The sequence below is a fragment of the Wyeomyia smithii genome, chromosome 2, assembly GCF_029784165.1.
Source record: "Wyeomyia smithii strain HCP4-BCI-WySm-NY-G18 chromosome 2, ASM2978416v1, whole genome shotgun sequence".
NCBI classification, from domain to species: Eukaryota; Metazoa; Arthropoda; class Insecta; order Diptera; family Culicidae; genus Wyeomyia; species Wyeomyia smithii.
The window spans coordinates 202,372,107-202,391,597 of NC_073695.1; the positions used below are offsets into that span (position 1 = coordinate 202,372,107).

The 19,491-nt window shown below is 37.7% G+C and overlaps 1 protein-coding gene across 2 annotated transcripts in view; it reads left to right on the forward strand.

The window, feature by feature from the left end:
• Nucleotides 1-5,749: 5,749 nt before the first annotated feature.
• The window catches only part of LOC129722788 (sodium-dependent nutrient amino acid transporter 1), a 45,974-nt gene continuing 32,232 nt past the window's right edge, over nucleotides 5,750-19,491 (forward strand). For both annotated transcript variants that reach the window (XM_055676541.1, XM_055676542.1), the window contains exon 1: nucleotides 5,750-6,112. The gene's annotated coding sequence lies outside the window, so the exon portion shown is untranslated. The remainder of the gene's footprint in view (nucleotides 6,113-19,491) is intronic.

Below are 19,491 nucleotides of genomic sequence, written 5' to 3' on the forward strand. Positions count from 1 at the left end.
ACAATGAAATAGACAACTCAAAACAATACATGGAAACCTTGTTTATATTAAAGAGAAACTTTCACATGATCCCACTAGATCTAGGAGACCTTGGTTTTATACCAACTTTTATTGTGAATGATGTTTAATGATTGGAGGGTTTTCGTTATTTTCATCAAATTTATTGTTTTATGTATTCTTAACCGTTATGTACTCGGCAATTTTAACACACGTAAGTACTCGGCAGGGTACCCGGGTACCCACCAAAATGAAATGCTTCTTACTTCTTTAATTCTTGACCGACTTTCAATCTTGACCCGTCAAATGATTGGAAAATTTGTCTATTTTTAGTATACGGGACCTAAAAAGCCATTGGTTCCCATATGGTTCCTGCAAATCCGAATCTCCGGGGCCAGGTTCAAGATCCGAGGCAAATTCTAACAATTGGCAATAAAACCAAACAATATTGGTATCGGAATCCATGAAATCACTCCAGAAGTTGACTTTTATGAATTCTTAGTCCATTTGCCGAGTTTTCCTTGAAATGACCACTCTGGAGCAGATTCCTGTGGGGCCCTATATGGCCACCAACATTTCTATCCAATTAGAAACCCTAGCAATATGTATATCAAAATTCCTGAAATCACTCCAGGAATCTTTTTTGAGTTTATCTGTCAATTTGTCTCCAGAAGGCTACTTCAAAAACTTGTTTGAAGCTTTTTCAGTTCAGAATGTAAATCGATTCCTGGAGTGATTTCAAGAATTTTGATATGCATATTGCTAGGGTTTTTATCCACTCATGTTGGTGGCCATATAGGGCCCCACGGGAATCTGCTTCAGTACGACCATTTCGAGGACAACTCACCAGTTGGACTCGAAATGGATGTAGATCGATTCCTGGAGTGATATCAAGAATGATGATACCAATGTTGCTCGGTTTTCTTGACATCTGTACTAATTTGTCTCACCGGAATATGCTTCCGTAGATCCAGATTTACAGGAACCAGATGTGGTACAGGTTCATGTCGATCCCAGGTTCTGAAAGTAGACAGATTTTCCAATCATTTGATAGGCCAAGATCGAAAATTGGTCAAGAAATGAAAAAGCAAGAAGCATTTCATTTTGTGGGTACCCGGGTAAAATTTCGAAGCCCCCCCCCCCCCTTCGACTCCTCTTGTTTCTACAAACAGAGTAATGATGGAAAATAGTTTATTTCCACTAGTTAGGTTAGGGCATTCCTTAAGTTTCAGCTGTCTAAGTTGACTCTATCCTTGTTTTTTTTTGAAGCAATAAAGTCTGAAAAGGTACCCGGGTACCCTGCCGAGTACATAACGGTTAATGATTCTTAAATTGTGAAACGCTAAGCAATTGTGTCTGGTCCTATGATTATTGCTTTTGTCAATATTTTTTTAATTTGACAACCGCACACTTCGTAATAGCTCCTCCGCCTGAGCTAGTGAAATTACACAATGAACAACAATTCAGTAGCTTCCGCACGGTGCTCCCACAGACCATTATTATAAAAAAATACACCAAAGGATCTGAGTATACCATTTGATTCGTTATGACGTCCTGAATCTCTGGTTAGAATTTCAAAATCATCGTACGGTACATTTTTGAATGCCCTTTTGAAGGTCGTAAAAGTACAAAAAATATAAAAACGATGAAATACTTATTGTGAAGCACTTTTTTCAACCACCATTTCTTTAAATAATTTACAAAGCATTTTCTACACATTCCAATATTTCCTGTTATTTACAATTGGTGGAAAGATTTATTTGAAAATCCCACATTGCATTGTGGTCTATACTCAAAAAACCGTGATTTAAGATTTGACAGCGAAAAATTGATTTTATGCACTCAATGTCTTCAGCATAATTGTTCCATAGAACAAGGCCTTACTTCTGGCGTTCACGGCTTTTCGATCAATCCAACTAACAGTAAGATAAAAAAAATATTTTTTCTAACTTTCAGTATACTAGATTGCTTCCTTCAGCAGTAAAAGAAAAAATCAAAATAAAAAAGTTGCTGAATACTGCGATGTCCTATCTGTACATTAGACACGACAAAATAGAATTTTTTGTGTCTATAACTTCTTCTGTGATTTTCAAAACAGTTTAAAATGTTCTGAGATTTTATTCATTCAACTAAGCTCCATTTACGACTACTTTGGTGCATTTTTTTATAATAACGGTTTGTGGGAGTACCGTGTTCCGCTTGGTATGAATTGATAACGGCACTGGCTTTGTCGTTAGGGCAAGGAAGGAGTTTGTGAAGGAGAAAATGTAAAAACTGTTGTTGTCGGAGACCGTGTTTACCTCTGCATCTCCACGACTGCGACGAAAAGAAAGGGTGTGTCACCGTGGTAGCTGACTGAGTTGGATAGTGTTGCGCGCGAAGTTAATTCATTACGCACCAGTGTCGAATAAAACTTACTGTCAACTTAATTAACTTATTTTTAATATTTTTATCGAAGAAATATCGATTAATTCATAAAAACCTGCACACCCCTATAGTCAGTTATTCAGTTTCAGTTTAATTAAAATTACTTGTCCTCTTAGCGCTTTCTTAAAAAATCAAACATTTTTGACCGGCGCTAATCATATAAACAATTAATGAATGAATGAACACGGAATACTTGGCTCCACGTAGTTTCTTCTACTCACTTCCTTCCTCTTTTTTCATTCAACATTTATTGTTGCACCATTTGAGGTAGAACGTAACACTTTTACATTTTCTCCTTGGTTAAATATTGGCTTATAGGAGGAAAATCATCCTGATAAAACACATTTCATAGGACGATTTTTTCAACATATTTTTTCTTGTATTGTCAACGTCACACAGTATAAACACGAACTAACAGGTTTAAAAAGGGGCCATCCACATACCACGTGGACAGCGCGCCTACTGACGGCCGTGCTCTCTCAAACGTCATTGTTTTTGTCATTTTTTTTTGTCAGATAAACCTTTTTCCCTTAAGAGTGTCCGCCTTAATTTGTTCAAAAGGATTTTAGGTATTTTTAGCGTAAGATTACAAATTCAATTTTGCTGAAAGAATTTCTATAGAAGACCTGAAAGAAAGTTGTCAATTTCCTCTATAGCTTGACATTTTGTAGATACATCGATTTATAATCAAACTTCAGCCCTTTCCAAATGTTAGTACACATAAGTATGCAAAAAATGCAAATTTGCTTAAGATAGTAAGACCTACACACCCACACAGTTTTATTGAATTCTGAAAGAGTGCTACCCACATCTGGGCAAGTTGGCGCGAAATCCTTCATACACGATTTGTTTAGTTTCTAGCCGCGTACTATTCAACTTCGTAGAGTGGTAAACTTATTTTAAACAGGATTATCCACTGAATCCTGTAGTTTTTTCTAATATTTCTTGTTTATCTCCAATAACTTCAAGACATTTGGCATTCCTAAATAGAACCGTCAAAACGACAAATGTCACAAATCTTAACAAAATCCGAAATTGAAGTAAAAAAGATTACCCACAATAATCGAACCATTTTCTTTGTATAATCAGCCTTAAATAATCGAGCTTCTGAATAATCGTTCCTCCGGATAATCGAGTCCGCCCTGTATGTGAAAATTCTGCTATTCTACTAATATTAAAGAGACTAATTGTTTCTTGTGTTATACAAATAACCAGGTAAGAACATTTTGCTGGCAAGGATTGTTCACGAACATTGTCTTAAAGAGGAATAGAACGGTTTCTACAAACTGCCAGGTGATAGAAAATGAGTTTTCGCGCACCTTGAAGTAACCATCAACAATTTTGCATCAATGAAAAAAATCTATTGTGCTTCGGTATAACTAAATTCGATATAATGTAACAAAAAAATATCGAGGTATGAGTGTATTGGATACCCAAGCCTGAAAATCCTTCAACAAAACAAAATATGTATCCATTTTACAAATACAAATATACAAATATGATTTTTTCACTTTGCACATAGATCGCATTTCATTGTCATTTTATCAGCTGTTGTCACCGAATCGTTCTTCCAAAGTTCACATTTCCAATGATAACACTGGTCAACACATATGTGGCCCTAAACCAACAACTGGAAAACATTAAGGTGTATAGCTTTTTAACCATTCGTTTGAATTTTGACGCATTAATATTTTTCCAAAGACGCTAGGTAGTTTTCTCGTGAAAATAACGTTGAAGTGACGAACCCGGCGAGCAATAATTTTGCGACACTTTCACGTCAGTTGGCGCATTTCTACGCTGGCTAGAGGCACCAAGTTTCACTGGGATAGTTTAATGGCTATAATCTTTCTAACTAGGGCAGCTATATTGAGCTTCAGGGTAGCAATTTTTTCGCTTTTGTCGAACAGTGTTATTTACATAGATTAAAACTTACAACATACAAAACTTCTATTTACCTTCTGATCAGTTTCAGACTGTGTGCTGAAAATACGTATTTTCTCTATTCTGCAGTCATATTTGAAACTGGACATATACGAAATAGTTGAACTAGTATTGACGCACAATTCTCGTAACTACACTAGAAATTATTCAAAACAAAAATTTAATTGCATACCTATTAGGTTTGATTAGTTAAAGTACAGCATTTCACAGTGATTACTTTGCTGTCTAGTTACTGTATACGTAACTTTGAACTTGGTATTGAATTGTAGAAACACGATAAAATAATGAGCATGATGGTGCTGTTTGCTATCACGGTCAAGCTGAGTTTGAATACCAGCTATGTGTGCACGGAACCGTCCGCATACATTGTACGAACGTTATAGATTATTTGCTTACGTTTGCATGTTTATTTACAAACGCAAAAAAATGAAGTGTTGTGTTGATATTCAAATCTTGTTCCACTTTATTCTCGAGCAAATGTGAATCAATTTTCAATATAATCGAAATAAACGTAAAACTATTCATAAACTACAATAATTACTCCAGTGTGAGTCATGATAGAGGAAAAGTCTTCCCCGAATAAAGGGTAAATCACCCACGTTTTGTACCCATATTGTTGTGCTCATTACTTACCACTCCGCACAACCGAAAATTGAACAGTGTTTAACGAATAGTCTGTCAACCCCAAACCTGCGTAGCTGGATCGGTTGTGGCGTCAGGCTGTCTCGTACAGAAAATATAATCACCACTGCTGCTCTACCGCGACACGATGGTGTAAATTAAGCTCCAACGCGATGAACGATGAACATCCAGGTGAGCTTGAACTAAGTAAGCTTTAGTGCGAGAGCTTTTCGCAGATGAACACAACTAACAGCTGATAGTAAAGAGCGGCATTTATCTGTGCTGCTGACCACCACTAATAACATCGCCGCAACGGATATTTATGTAAATAGATCAGAGTGCTTGAAATTAATCAAGGGTTGTAAATGATTTCGATTTGTTCAGCATTCGGACGACGAACCCCTTATTGTTTGGAAACAAAAAAATTACTTTCGATTTTCAAACGAAACATCGAAATGTTTTTAGTATATGATACCGTTTTAAAAAGATGTACAAGTACAGAATTAAAGTCGAAATCAAGCTTATGTCGTTAACGAGGAAGCCTATATGTTTCGAAACTCTTCCTATCGATGTCAACACTCGAAAGAGCAGACTCCTTTGTCTCTACCGATCGGCTTTTACTGCCGCGCGCACAATGCACCGTATTCTACATTCGGTTCTCGGCGCGGCGCTTAGTGAACAGCGTCTCAGCGGATGGCGGACGCGACGCTCCACAGATAAAGTAGAGCCTAGATGCGATGTTTTGCTCATTCTCACGGTGAAGGCGAACGTGCGCGGATCTACAACGTTGTAATATATGTTACTGCCAAGTGCCACTGGCGGTGCGAGGAAACAAGTTGTGTGCAATCTGAATAGTATTTGTTTTTCCGTTTGAACTTGACGTTCCCGGAGGGCTGCAATTGTGAAACCAAATCTGGAATCAAGTGCGTCGAAATAAAGGATTGAAGACAACAAGCGTGAACTGGTGATTTTGGGTGCAATAAAAAAGAAGTGGTGGGGGTGACTGAAAAGTGTGAAAAGTTGTGTGAGAAATTGAAAAACATATTTCTGTATTTAAAGTGTTTGAAGCAAATTAGTTTTGGTGACTCTGGATAGTACACAAAATATTGCCTGTTGTAAATTCTTGGTAAGACACTTTTTAAAGCTTTTTTTTCTGACAGTTCTCATGGCAGCTCATATGTATACAGATCACAAAGATAATAAAATGCAATTGGCAATCAATGCTAACTTCTTATCGAAACAGCAAATAAGTGAATATTGTCGATATCACCATGTTTTTTTTCAAGGGTTTTCATCAAAACGCTTATTTTTATCTGTTGGCTTTTATTTCGCGTGCTTTTTTTAAACCAATTTTTTTAAATGGCAAAAGGAATTGTGAACTAAAAGTGTAGATTGACTACATCTCAACTTTCGATCTTCGGAACATCCAGTGGAGAATCGGGTTAATGAAGAAAAAAAACTGCAAGTAGGAAAGTGTTTGTAGGAAAGTGATGTTTTCTTTTAGCTTCTGTTTAAAAATGTGTCTGCTAGAAACACTTCCTATTTATTACAGTAATAGGAGGAAATGTTGTTCAATAAGGAATAGATTACGGTTAATTTTACTTAGGTTTACAATTTCACAAACGGTCTTAGACATTTTCCATCGTGATATATTTGAAATTATCGCACATAAAAGTATTACTTTTTCAAATATTCTAAGCATGAACATTTGATCAATGTCTCGTTGGACTCATCACCGCTTAATTTTATTTTTGTTGGAAAATTTACTTTTTTCGGTGAGAAGTAGCTTTAAAATGGACAATATTTCGCTCTTTCTTTTTCATCATTTTTCGGTCATAACCAGCGGATTCTAATATACAAAATAAATTGAAGTACAAATGATGATTTGAATTTTACAAAAAAAAAATACTAAGTTGCTTTAAAACATAAACCATACCAGCATACTGTTCCATTTTTATTTATTTCTTTTTTTTTCTTCGTATTTTACCTTCTAATATTCACAGATCTTATCATTTACTTTGATTCTACCGTTTCGAACAGACCGTTGCAGAACCGTTTAGAAACAGTTAGATCTGTTCTTAACAATAAAGCAGCCCAGCTTGTAAAATATTTGGGTAAATTTGAAACTTGACAACAATCTTATTGAAATAAACTAATTCAATGTTCAGCTGTCAAAAAAAAACATGATTTCTGCCAATTAACTGAATGTTAAAGGGTTAACATTCTCGCAAGCGGCGTGTGGCTGATAATTTACTTCCTAGTCAGGCGCTATGCCGATTCTTTTCAATGCACACTTTCTCACTTCCTCTGCGACAAGTCAAGTGGTTCGTTTGTTATCGATGGGCCACCGTCTGGAACTTCGTTACTTGTGCCATTGCAGGTGTTGACCGTTCAAAAACCCTTCATTATTCGTCAAGTGTTCTGCTTATATGAGTTAATTTAATAGGCGCGAGCTATAACTTTTCGATTATTCTTAAGCTCAGCGAAGCCGAAGCTTAATCACATAACGATGCTCTTCAACATGAGTGGCTATTTCAAAAACCTTCTGCACACAGGAACAGAATCTGTAAGAAGCATGTTGTGTGATTTTTGAAGGAGAACCGTAATTTAAAACCTGCGCTTGTAAGTTGTTGAGCTAATTTCACACAACACTTCCTCTGCATAGTATCCATCTACAAACACGCGCTAACATAAAATTGCAACAGCAACAGTGACGATATTCTGTAATCGGTAAGGTACCTAAATGCGATGAGAATCACTTCGTAAGGTTTAAACCTGCATCACACAGCATGCGCGATGCTCAATCGTCCACTCGAGCTTCAACAGCCCGGTACCGAAAGTGTGGCATTCATTGAAACTGAAAAGTGGCACTTTCCCACGAGGTGGCCAACCTCTCCTCTTCGCGGGGCGCTCAGATTCGCGATATGTCATCCGTAGCTTGAAACTATAAACTTAGCCATATTCAAACGCGAGATGCACGGTTTCACGATGAGCGCCTCTCGAGTGATCACTTGGATCAGATAATTGTAATAGGCTTGAGTCAGTTTACGTGCGCTGAGGTAGCAACGTATGTAAGCAGGTACAAGCAGCTGATCGATTTTGTGTGTATATTTGTACGGTTCAAGCAACGATCCAGTCGGTTGCATCTAATTAATTAGCAACTTACTAAGCTGTTGCTGAGAAGTGTCAACAAAAGCGCCTTTAATGATTGCTGCTGTCCAGAGCCGTATGTAGGGTTTTGAGTTCAGAAAAACATATTTTTTAGCATTTACACCGGATACAACTTTAGTAACTTCCAATATTTAAGGTAAATTTGGTAAACATACTAGAAATCAACTTTCTGATTGTTGAGCTCTGCTCTGTTATCTAGTTTTTTTTTATATATTTCTCTACTATCCTGATGCATGGTGTAAAACCGTCAAGAGGAACTCGATTCAGCTTAATCAGTTGCTTTTAAGTACACGGTTTGTCATAGCTCGTTTCACTATACTGAATCGTACGTCATCTTGAAGCCTTCAGACAGATGATGAGTCTGCAAGATGAATTGCGTTTCCCTGAAAAATCACACTGGTAAATTCCAACGTAGGCTTCTTCTAATGACCTTAGTCCATGAAAAGGATGTGGGAGCGAACATTGTTCGTAAAGTTGGAGTGTAATACATACATCGATAATGGCTGAAATCGAGCCGGTAGCACTTCTTTTCAGATTTGGGAAATTGGTCCTTCCGTGCTACTGTGTGGCTTTTCAGCTCTTTGTGAGCTCTCTTGACTTCATCCATGGCCTCCAGCATCTCATCAATCATCAGGTTTCCTTCCCAGGTTTCTTCCCAGCCAACGTGCAAACGTGGTTCTGGCTTCTCACCTTTGTTATCTCTTTCCCATCCGCATGGTGATTCTATGTTGTGCGTGGGTCCTACGGCAGTGGCCAACATCTCTTGCGCTGGACATTTTGAAAGGTTGAACATTGCTTTTCATCATGAATTTATAGTTGATTAAAAATGCCACTGACAAAAACGGTCATCGAACTAGTTGCACTGCGCATAACGACATTTGCGCATGCGCTGGGTAAATGTTGTCATAGCAACACATTTGCGCATGCGCTTTTTTTGGCGAACTGTGACCCACGAATGGGCGAATTCGGGAAGAAAGAAACGATTTTTTATAGTTTAGTTTTATAATACTTCATATAGTACCAGTACTTGTTCTAGTAGCCTTCAATTTTTGCGCTTTTCTGGTTGATTGATTGATTGATTTCTTTTGAAGGGAGTTTAACCCTAAACGGTCATTCGTTTCTAACGCTTTTCTGGTGATAGAGATGTCATGGAAAAGGTAATGTCAACTGACGTCTATAACTGAAAGTTGTATTAGAGGAGTTATCTCAACTGCTCTGTAACAACGTGTGTTACTCGGGTTCCTCCTTCGACACAAAACCAACACCGGCCAGTTTAGGCCAAAATAGAGTATCACCTTCATGGGACCGGAAGTAAGGCAGCAAGCACTTCTGGAGGCATTCCATTTTATCTATTTGACCGTTGATGATGCCGGTCGTTATGTACCGTTTGTGCGCCTACCTTTCCAAGTATTTCTTGAGAAATTTCTCGATCTTCCGTTTGAATGAACGTTTCGTCATCCATAACGATGCATTCTGTTTATCTGCTCGGTTAGGAGCATGAAGTTCGACCCGCTTCATTGTCTGTTGGACGAATCAAACGGAAGAATTGATCCGAGGGTATTGGGACTAAAAGAGCCACTGCGACCAACATATTGATTATCTTTTGTGGCAAGCCCTGACCGCTGTACACAGATTACGAGGTACCCGTACTCATTGATGGAGGAGGGTTGGTTGGTGATAAAGCTGTGCCCCAATTTGGTATCGCATACTCAAATAGACTAACGACCTTTTTGGGATAAGAGTTCCATACCTTATATGGAGTTAAAAGGTAACGTCCGAAGAGGTAGAACTTAATAAAAAGCAGAACAGTGTCCGCTAATAACTCCCGTGTAGAGACGTAGCTCACCACGCTTGAGACCGAGAAGCCTCTTGGTTATAGAAGGGTTCGGAGAGATAAACTGTTTAGCTTGTGTGTAACCTTGTGTATTGTTCCATCGGTTAGCTATTTCTAGCGTTTCCCATGATTTAAGTTCGCGCTTGACGGCGGATTTGAAGGTGCCCAGAAATGGCTCAGGTCCAATGAATTGCTGTTCATTGCCCTCGATACCTACAGTACAGTAGAACTTGATTCTACCGGGATAGCTCTGGTAGTGCTGCGCTGCACTCTCAAACTATTTTGGACGCGCATTTGGCAGACCTTAGTGCCAATAGCGCAGTTTGGCTGCCCGAGAATATGCCGAATTTCGCGTGCCTGTAATTACGTTTAAGACATATCTTAGCGCAGATGAGTATGGCATATACTTTAACTTGAAAAATGGTGGGCCATACACCCATTAGAATAGTTCCTTAACACCCTTTTGGATCCCTTTTTTGACCCATCTGTATAGAAACAGATGATGCCTGATGGAAGTGTAGGACCAGCATTGTGGCGATTGGTTTTGATCACCTTATACGGAACGTAGAGATTGTTCTGAACAACCATGCAGTCTGATACTGTGGTGACTAAAGGTGTAATTTTAAACTCTCTTCAAACGCGAAGAAGACCAACCTGATCGCCTTCGAATATTGCTTTATTTCGTTTAAGCCTTAGTGCACCAAGCTCCGCTTCTTTCTTTACAAGTAAATGTAGAGATAGTAAGCAGAGCATGGCCTCCAAGGCTGTCGTTGGTGTAGTACGCATTAGTGACGGAGAGACAAGCCAGTCGCTGAACTCTGTCAAGCGTTGCTTGGGCTGTCACTTCATTCACCAGACGAGAGCGTAGGTTATTCTTGGTCGTGCAATAGTTATGTAGGACCAAAGAGCCAATTGTGGTTTCAACCACCTGGTTTTACTGAATAGTGTGTTGCACTGAAGGCCCATATGGCAATATTGTAGCTTCTTTACTGAGTAGTCAATTTGAGCCGTCCAATTCAGCTAACTATCCAAAATTATCCTCAGGTATTTCACTTCTTTACAGAAGTTCAATAAGAACCCATTCAGTGAAGGAGGAGGTAGGGCGTATTTCTTCAGTTTGGTATAGGGGAAAACAACTCAGTGTAGCGTCTATTACTGTCTGAAGGAGGCTCGACCTCGTTGCGTCACATTTTCCGCGAATTATGAGGACAATATCTTCGGCATAGCCAACGATCTCATAGCCGAGCTAGGTCAGCTTGTTTAATAGCGCATCGACCACCGAGGACCAAAGCAAGGGGGAGAGGACTCCCCCTTGTGGGTAGCCTTTCGTCGCTATAACCGTGATCTAAGCATCTTCCAATGCAGCTGTGATTTCTCTGCTCGATAATTTGATTCCAGCTCATTGTAGTGTTGACAACTCTTCTCTTCAGAGGAGTTGTATTGATTGAAGCATAGGAGGTAGCATGGAAAATGCGCATAGCACCGTCTCTTGATACTTCAGCGACTTTTCGATAAGAGTACCTATGCCGTGAAGAATAGTTTCAGTCGATTTACCTGGTTGGTAAGCGTGCTGATCTTTATGTAGGAGTGTAGATGTGAGGCTTAAAGTCCATCTTCTTGGCCACGTTCCAAATTGGAAGTTTCAGATTGGGCTTGTAGCAAACCTTCACCTTGCGACTCGAGTAGCTGTATTAAGGTTGTAGTGTGTAGAAGCCACCGTGTGGTCGCCTACGAATTTTCAGTGGCACAATACTCGGAAATAGTTAATGCGTTATCAATGAAAACACTATCTTATGTTTTTATCACCATAACAAACATGAAGATATGTTTTCATAGGTGACGCATTAACGATTACCGCCTTTAAAAATTCGAAGTCGACCAAGTGGTGACTCCAAGTCGGCCATTTGTGGCTTCAACACACTTCCACATTTAGCCGGCCGGTTAACTCTCAGTATTATGAACAGTAGTAAGTGAGTCAGGTTGGGAATAGGCTTAGTAAGCAGTTGACGTCGGTGCTGTTGCCGTGTGGCGTTGTCGATTTGATTCTGTTATTTAAATAAAAACAGTCGGGAGTAGGCACGAGAAAGGTGTCTTTAATTGAATAGCCGTTTGTTTCCAAATTTACTCAGAGTAAGTTAAGCATAAACCCATACATAAACCCGATCATTCATTTTTGGAGCAAGCAAAGAACTCTTGTTTTATCAGCCGTTCATCGCTTGTTGGCCGTTATCTACGAAGATTAGTGGTTAAAATCGATAATGAGTGGTACATATGGTGACAGCGGCGGGATTTTAAATCGATAGGAGTGAAGTGTTCGCTAAATAATAGAAAAATGAAATAATTGAATAGAAAATGGTATTGAAAATAGGAATCAAAAAGAGGGGGGAGATATATAGAGGGGAGGGGGGGTTCATAGAAAAGAATATTCGTGTAAGAGAGTAGGAAACGGTAGAACAGTAGTGTATAGGGTAAATGGGATCAACAAAAAAAAAAGAATATAAAATATTATACACAAAAAGAGTAGCATTTGAAATACTCGAAAATAATCGAAAATAAAATTAAAAGAGAGTTACAAAAAAGGGGATAGGCATATAAGGGGAAGTAAAAAAAAATTACCAAAATTAAGAGATATTCAAATAAAAATTGGGGGGTGGGGGGGTCTAGGGTTCATAAAAACGGGGGATTAAAGGCTTAAAACTGCGAAAAGTAAGACCGAAGTTGGGAGAAATAACCCCCGACAGACGAATTCAGCTGTTCGAAAAAAAAAATCATATAATAGTAAGAAGGGATTTAAAATGTAAAAAGGGGTGTAAACAAAAAGAAGGGGTGGGGTTCATATAGAAAATTTAAGTAGAAGAAGAAATATTCTTTCTGGAAGCGGAAGGAGTTCATAAATAAGAACTTTTTCAAGTATGAAAGGGACTTCTCTTATAAAAACTATGCCTCAGTTATATCACGAAAACCTCTCTCTTAGAACGATGTATGAAAGTTCAACGCAAATAAAGTTACAGATGTATGAAAGAGCATTCCAAACTTCAAAATGCACTGTTTCAACTTATCCCGTCTCTAGGGGTAAGTTGAAATGAGTCGTAGTTAAAAAAAAATAAAATAACTGACGACTTTCGAAACCGAAGGTAAATCATTGTTTTTTTCCGATTAGCAGAAAGCTTAGTTAATATTTAGAACCAATAAATTTGATATTGATGTTTTTTGGTGTTTGTCAAGTAACCTTCAAGGTTGAACTTTCAAAAAACCGTCTGTTTTGTATGGACTGGTGGACCCCTCGGGCAATCGGACTACCCTAACTTTTTGCAAATTTAGAAAGCAACTTTTTTAGTTTGAAGATATCTCGAGACTCTGAAAAGCTACAAGTAACCTTGACATTTCATTTTGATAAGTTATAGATATAGAATCGAACTACGTGATCAATTTTTACTGCAGTGTTACCAACATTGCGTCATTTTTAATTTAAAACCTAATTTGCAATTTTCTCAAAAACCTCCCTCCATTAATCTTGATTTTGTCTACGCCAGTAATGTGTTCAACCATCGATTTTACAAAGGAATTACTTATCAGGAAAAAAAAACAATATGTAGTGTTCCATAATGTTCTAAAATGTGGTATTGGATTTAAACTTTTTTTGCTTGTTTATGGTCGATCTCAAACCCACGAGGTTGATCCACGTGGTTCAGTAACGGCTACTTAAAGATAGCTTACGGCTTAAATATGTTTGCAGTATCATGGACAATTTCAGATCCTAATTCTAGCGCTTTAATGAATTTTAATATCTTGAGAAAGTAATCGGCAGTTTTTGTATCATATTGGTAACTTTGTTTAAATTTTTTGTATGTAAAATTAAACTCAGTTTAAATTTTATTCTGTTTTAAGGGTCCAAACATTTTTGATTAAATTTTTTACTGTCCGCATCACTCTCTCATTTTAATTATTATTAATTTCAAAGTGTCATCATTTCAGTCAATATCACTTTCAAGCCTTACTGATATTTTTCTGTTCTCTTCTGTTTTATTCTGGAGATATCTCCATAATTATTCGAAATTATATTATTAAGCCTGTTCAAAGAAACTTAAAGCTTTTAAAGCAAAGTTTTAAAAGTTTTAGCATTTTGATAAAATTCTACAAATTGCTGTATTTCGTACATCTAATTTGTGCTGCTTTTCCTTATTTTTTCTTCAATTGCGTTTTTTTCTTCTGGAGAGGGAGGTTTAAAATTACCACTCCTCTACCACGTGCGCACGACTATGCTATAATGATATAGACTCACCTAATTGTTTGAAAGCACAAGAGTTCGAGTTGAGCCGCAGGTTCGAGTTGAAATAAAAAAAATTGACTGAGGAGAAGAAGTTTACAAACGGAATTTTAAAGCTGGTTACTGATGAACCCCGCGATACCATTCACCTGTGCAAACCAACTCACATCGAGGTGCTGATAAAACAATAATAAGCTGCTGCAATCCTAATGAGATAATAAAATGTGTAGAAAAGATTTCAGTCGTATAGAACAAGTTGGTGTCATATCTTTTAAGAAACCTCAATATCATCAACCGGCCGTTAGATACCGCTGACAGTATTTCAGTATTGTACTCGTGAGCAGTCTGTCACACATGTAGATAAGTTGTGAACATGTTTTCATGTTGCATACCTATGATCTCTGTGACCCTGTGCATTAATGCATTACTCGGATAATAGTCCCATCTGACGGCAGCGCCGAAACAGAGCTGCTTTTTTTCCGAGAACCGAAACGATCAGGCAAATTTCCAATTACATATTCGATGTTCGTTTGGTTGTAACATAGATATGCGAGCCACGGTGGGTTTATCTGCAGGCGGAGCCACCGTCAGGTCGGTCAATGAGCAGCAGCATCGGCGCGAAATCGTGCTCGATGTGGAAAAGCATGTTTAACTGTCGGCCGATGCTTGTAATTATATTCAAGTGATTTAGGCAAACTTTTTTTTGCCGAGGTTTATCGACTTCGAGAATAATGACGCTGCTGGGGGAACGGCGTAAATGGGTTTTAGGGTAATAAGATTTACGATACGTTGATACTGATCGTGCAATATTTGATTGATTTTCATCGGCTTGCAAAGAACTAATGTGAACCAGAGTCTAGAGTTAGTAACGACGCGATTGAATGACATGATGTCAGTTTCTTCAAAAATTTCGATCGCTTCCTGAGATAGGGAAATCCCCCTGTTACATTCATTTGACTATTCAACAAAATATAAAGCAACGAATGTTTCCATGCAGTATTGATGACCGCACTTAGCGCACAACGCCAGAATATCAATTAGGGACCAGTGAATCGTAGTCGCTAGTATGATATGTTGTTCCCTACTGAATAAAGGAAAAGAACTCGTCATAAGCATTTTCAAATAATGCGGTATTAGTTTTATAGTGCTTCATTCTCCGAGTTTGAATGAAATTACGATATCCCGCTTCTAAGCATCGCATTGTGAAATGCAACGTACAATGAATTCCGACCAACTCAAGGAAAACTTCTGCACCCAGTTTACAACCCAAGCTGTTAGACCACTGAGTGTTGGTGCTTATCGATTGCTAAACTAGTTCCCGCTCTAGTTTCATGCGAGGCAAAAACTTCGAGGTATTTGTAATCGAACTCAACAACAATTCCACTTAGCTGTACCTCTAGTAACAGACGGCTTTGTTATTATCCAGTGAGCAGCAGGATAGTGACAGCCAGTAACTAGAACTGGATCCTAAAATAGCGAACCCGATGTTTTAGCCCTTCAGGCTCGTCTCGCTCGGAATAACCGCTTCCTTCTCGTTTAAGAGGGTTCCGCAAACGCGTCAATGTTTTGGGAATATACCGAGAACGTTTCTTACCGGCTTGATGCAGATGCAGAGGTCTACTGTTTTTTTTTTTGGCAGAGAGATCTGGAGTACTCCGTGATAAGGTCGTATGTCTGAACGTAAACACAACGAGTGAGAGATGATTTGTGCTTGTGAAGTACAAGGGATATAACTCTCACTCGTTTTGTTTACGTTTAGACATATGACCTTATCACTAAGTGTTCCAGAGATCTGGTGCTAGCTTTAAAAGTATATTTGATATTAACCCTCTAGTGCCCAAGTTAATTTTCTGATGGACTTCTAAAAAATCACTATAACACTTTATAAAAATGTTTTAAATATTGATTTAAACTTTTTAGAGGTTTCACTGAAGACCGTCTAAAGGCGGCACTGGGCACTAGTGGGTTAACTTGAAGCGAGTAAGGGTAAAAGAACATATATAGAACGTCGTTATTTTCATTGAAGACTCGACAAAAGCAGTCCAATTATTACTACTGCAGATCGTCAAACAAATGCGTATGTTAAAAGTGAGTTTTCTAATCTACTTCAATCCAGTTCTTCATTGATCATTCTGGTTCCTGGGGTTTTGCGCATTTATCTGTAAGCAAACAGGTTTGTTTGCATCCTGTTTTTTTTTTTGGCTACAGTACTACTCCCTGACATTACACACCCAATTTATCGCTACCTGCTGTCTTAAGACTGACAGTGAGTCAGAACCACATTAATTGTCTTTCGCTGCAAAAAACTGGCTCTAGAAAACATGCGTGAAAGTACGCGAGCACCTACAATACTGATAAAAGGCTGTCGACTGTCAGTCTAAAATGAATTGTTTTTTTTTTTTTTTTTCGAGAAACCGCCCGTATCCAACAGGCAAGATTTAATATCATTTTCTAGAAAGATCATTTGCTGTACATATCTGTTTAGAATTTTAAACACATAAACTTGGTTTATATGTATATGTTTAAAGACTAACAAGGAATAAAAACGTTTTAGAAAGTTGTTTTTGTTGGATAAACTGGAAAGCTGTCAAATATGCAACAGAAACCTGAAATATTAAAAAAAATAGAATAAACAAACCAACCTTAGACCAACAATTTCAGCCTATATTGGTGTGAAAAGAGTAGTCTTGAACGGATGGATGGTCATGCTTCGACAATTTCAATGAAGTAGTTTTAGACAGGAAGCTAACGGAAAAGAGCGTCATTTCATAAATCGATACTGACGATATCGATTCTCATAGAATTTAACTGTTGCTCGTTCCAATTCTGTTAATTTTATGAAAAAAATATAAAGAAAAGTTAAACTGAACTTTCAAATTTGATTGTGGAAAGTTACCAGTTAGGTTCCATTATTGGTAGATTAATTTTTATTCACGTCATAATTTGGCTTACTCCGTCAATGTCAAATAGAGAAAAGGAGCTTGTGTTGCATCGATTTGCATTAAAATAGATTGAAAGCTACTCCATATTAAGCCGCAAATAAAACTATGTGTTAAGCCCTGAATATTAATGAATACTCCATCTGCCTAATAATCTTAAACGCGTGCTGAGGATGTTATTCGTATGATATCAATTTTAAATAAACAAATTTCAACTGAAATTTATTTAGAGATTCGATACAGAAAACATTCATAAAACACTACTAAGATGTTTGATCGCCTTTTGTTTTTTTTTTCGAAAATACACAATTAATAACTTTTGAATAACACGAGATCGAACAACTGATCTGATATGACAAAATCCAACAAAAAAGGATCTGACGATTACCTAGAGGCATATCTCACACATCTATAAAATGAACCATTAGTGTTAAATGACCTCGCAGAATGTGGGATGCTTTTCAGGGGGTCTCTTAATCATTCGAAGGTTGTTTTTCTTGATTCTTCTCGAGACGAAGAAAGTGACATAGAGAAAAACAATGGAGATAAATTTGGACATAGCAAAAAACAATTCTGTTAAAAAAAATGGCGGACTTATCAACAATCTCTCACAACGGCTCTACTCGATTTGCATGCAGTTATAGCTGAAAAAAAATATTTTTTTTTAACGCTTTTATTACCAAAACGAAGCGAAAATCGAGTGTTATTGAGTAAATTTGGATTTTTTTTTAGATATGAATCTACAAAAATGCGGAAAATTGGGATTTTTGATGATAACTATTGTACAATTAAAAAAATATGCTGAACGCACATTTCGACTAATCGAAGCTGGAGACAATGCTAAATATCAGGTAAAACTCTTAGTGGAGGCTAGCTGCAGACAAGTGTCTCCAATGCTTTGGTGTGTGGCAGAAAAATATTAACTACTCCAATTAAATGATTCTGGGGCGCTAAGAAGTACCATTGTTGTGGTCACAATAGTGATATCCGGCATTTATTCAATTTCAGTTCATTGCTAATTGGCATTTGAGTATGACTCAGGATGATCTTCTTGTTTTCTCTGACAGCATTTCTTACTGTTTTCAGCACTTTTTGACAGTGAAGAGTGCCGTTTACAGCACGGATCAGCAGCTGCTGTAACAATAGGTGGCAGATAAGCGGCAAAAGAATTATCCTTGCAAAGCGACTCTCGTCCAGTATGGACGAAGAAGAAACCGACTCCTGCTATCTATTGTAATTTTGAATATTCCACTTTATACATCCAACTCAGCGATGTTTTCTACAAGCCACAAACTCGGAACAGCATATTTGTAAAATACGATCAGATGTGCAGAAGCGGTGAGAACACTGATTCCTGCTTTTGTTTGGTTTCCAGAAGCAAGCAGATTTCATAATTTGCAGATAGAGATAATCCTGCACCACCGACGTTTTTTTTGTTTAATCATGAAAAATCATGAATCTTGAAAATTAAACTATTAGTAAGTTTTTTACGGTTGGTGCCAAAAGTAGGCGATGTTGGGTACGCTGGTTTAATAGGCAATCTGACTGCCACTTCTACCCCCTGGGGTAAAGCTATACCCGGAAGGATATACGGGCCCCTGGGTTGTATATTTCCGGCCCAAAGTAAAGGCATTGAATACGTTGCAGATTTGTATGGATCTGGCACGGTTTTCAGCCGTTACCGAGATCACTACTAAAGCCGACCCCGAACCCGACTGAACTGCGTGTTTTAGTGTCAAGCCTCAAGCTTGACCAACAAAAACAACGATTTGATTACAAAGCTTTCAGAAGTCATAAATTAGATTCTCACGGCTATTGAAGCTTAATCGTGTTCTGACTGTACGAACAAGTGATTTATGAAATCAGTTTTCGCAAAATGGTGCAATATACATTGTTTCATCAAAATGTAGAAGATAATGTGGAAGTTAAAAATATTTTTTAGCCAAAAAATACGATAAAACTGATATGTACAAAGTGGCACCGCAAATTAAAATAAATCCCGCACAACGGTACAATAATCGTATATTAGAATGTTCTTTTCTGTTTCAGCCAAAATAGCTTGAATTCATACAATAAAATGGATTTTTTCTTTCGCTTATCGTGAACTTGCCTTTATTGACGTAGAATTACGTTTTACAGCAATATATCAAGGGGTAAAAATTAAAAACAAAATCGAGAGCGTCACGAAAATTGTCCACTTTCGAATGTTTAAAACTAATTCAATTTATAGCCGATTTGCTTCAATCTTACAGCAATCTATTGGAAAATTAGATAATTTTACACCCGTCCAAATT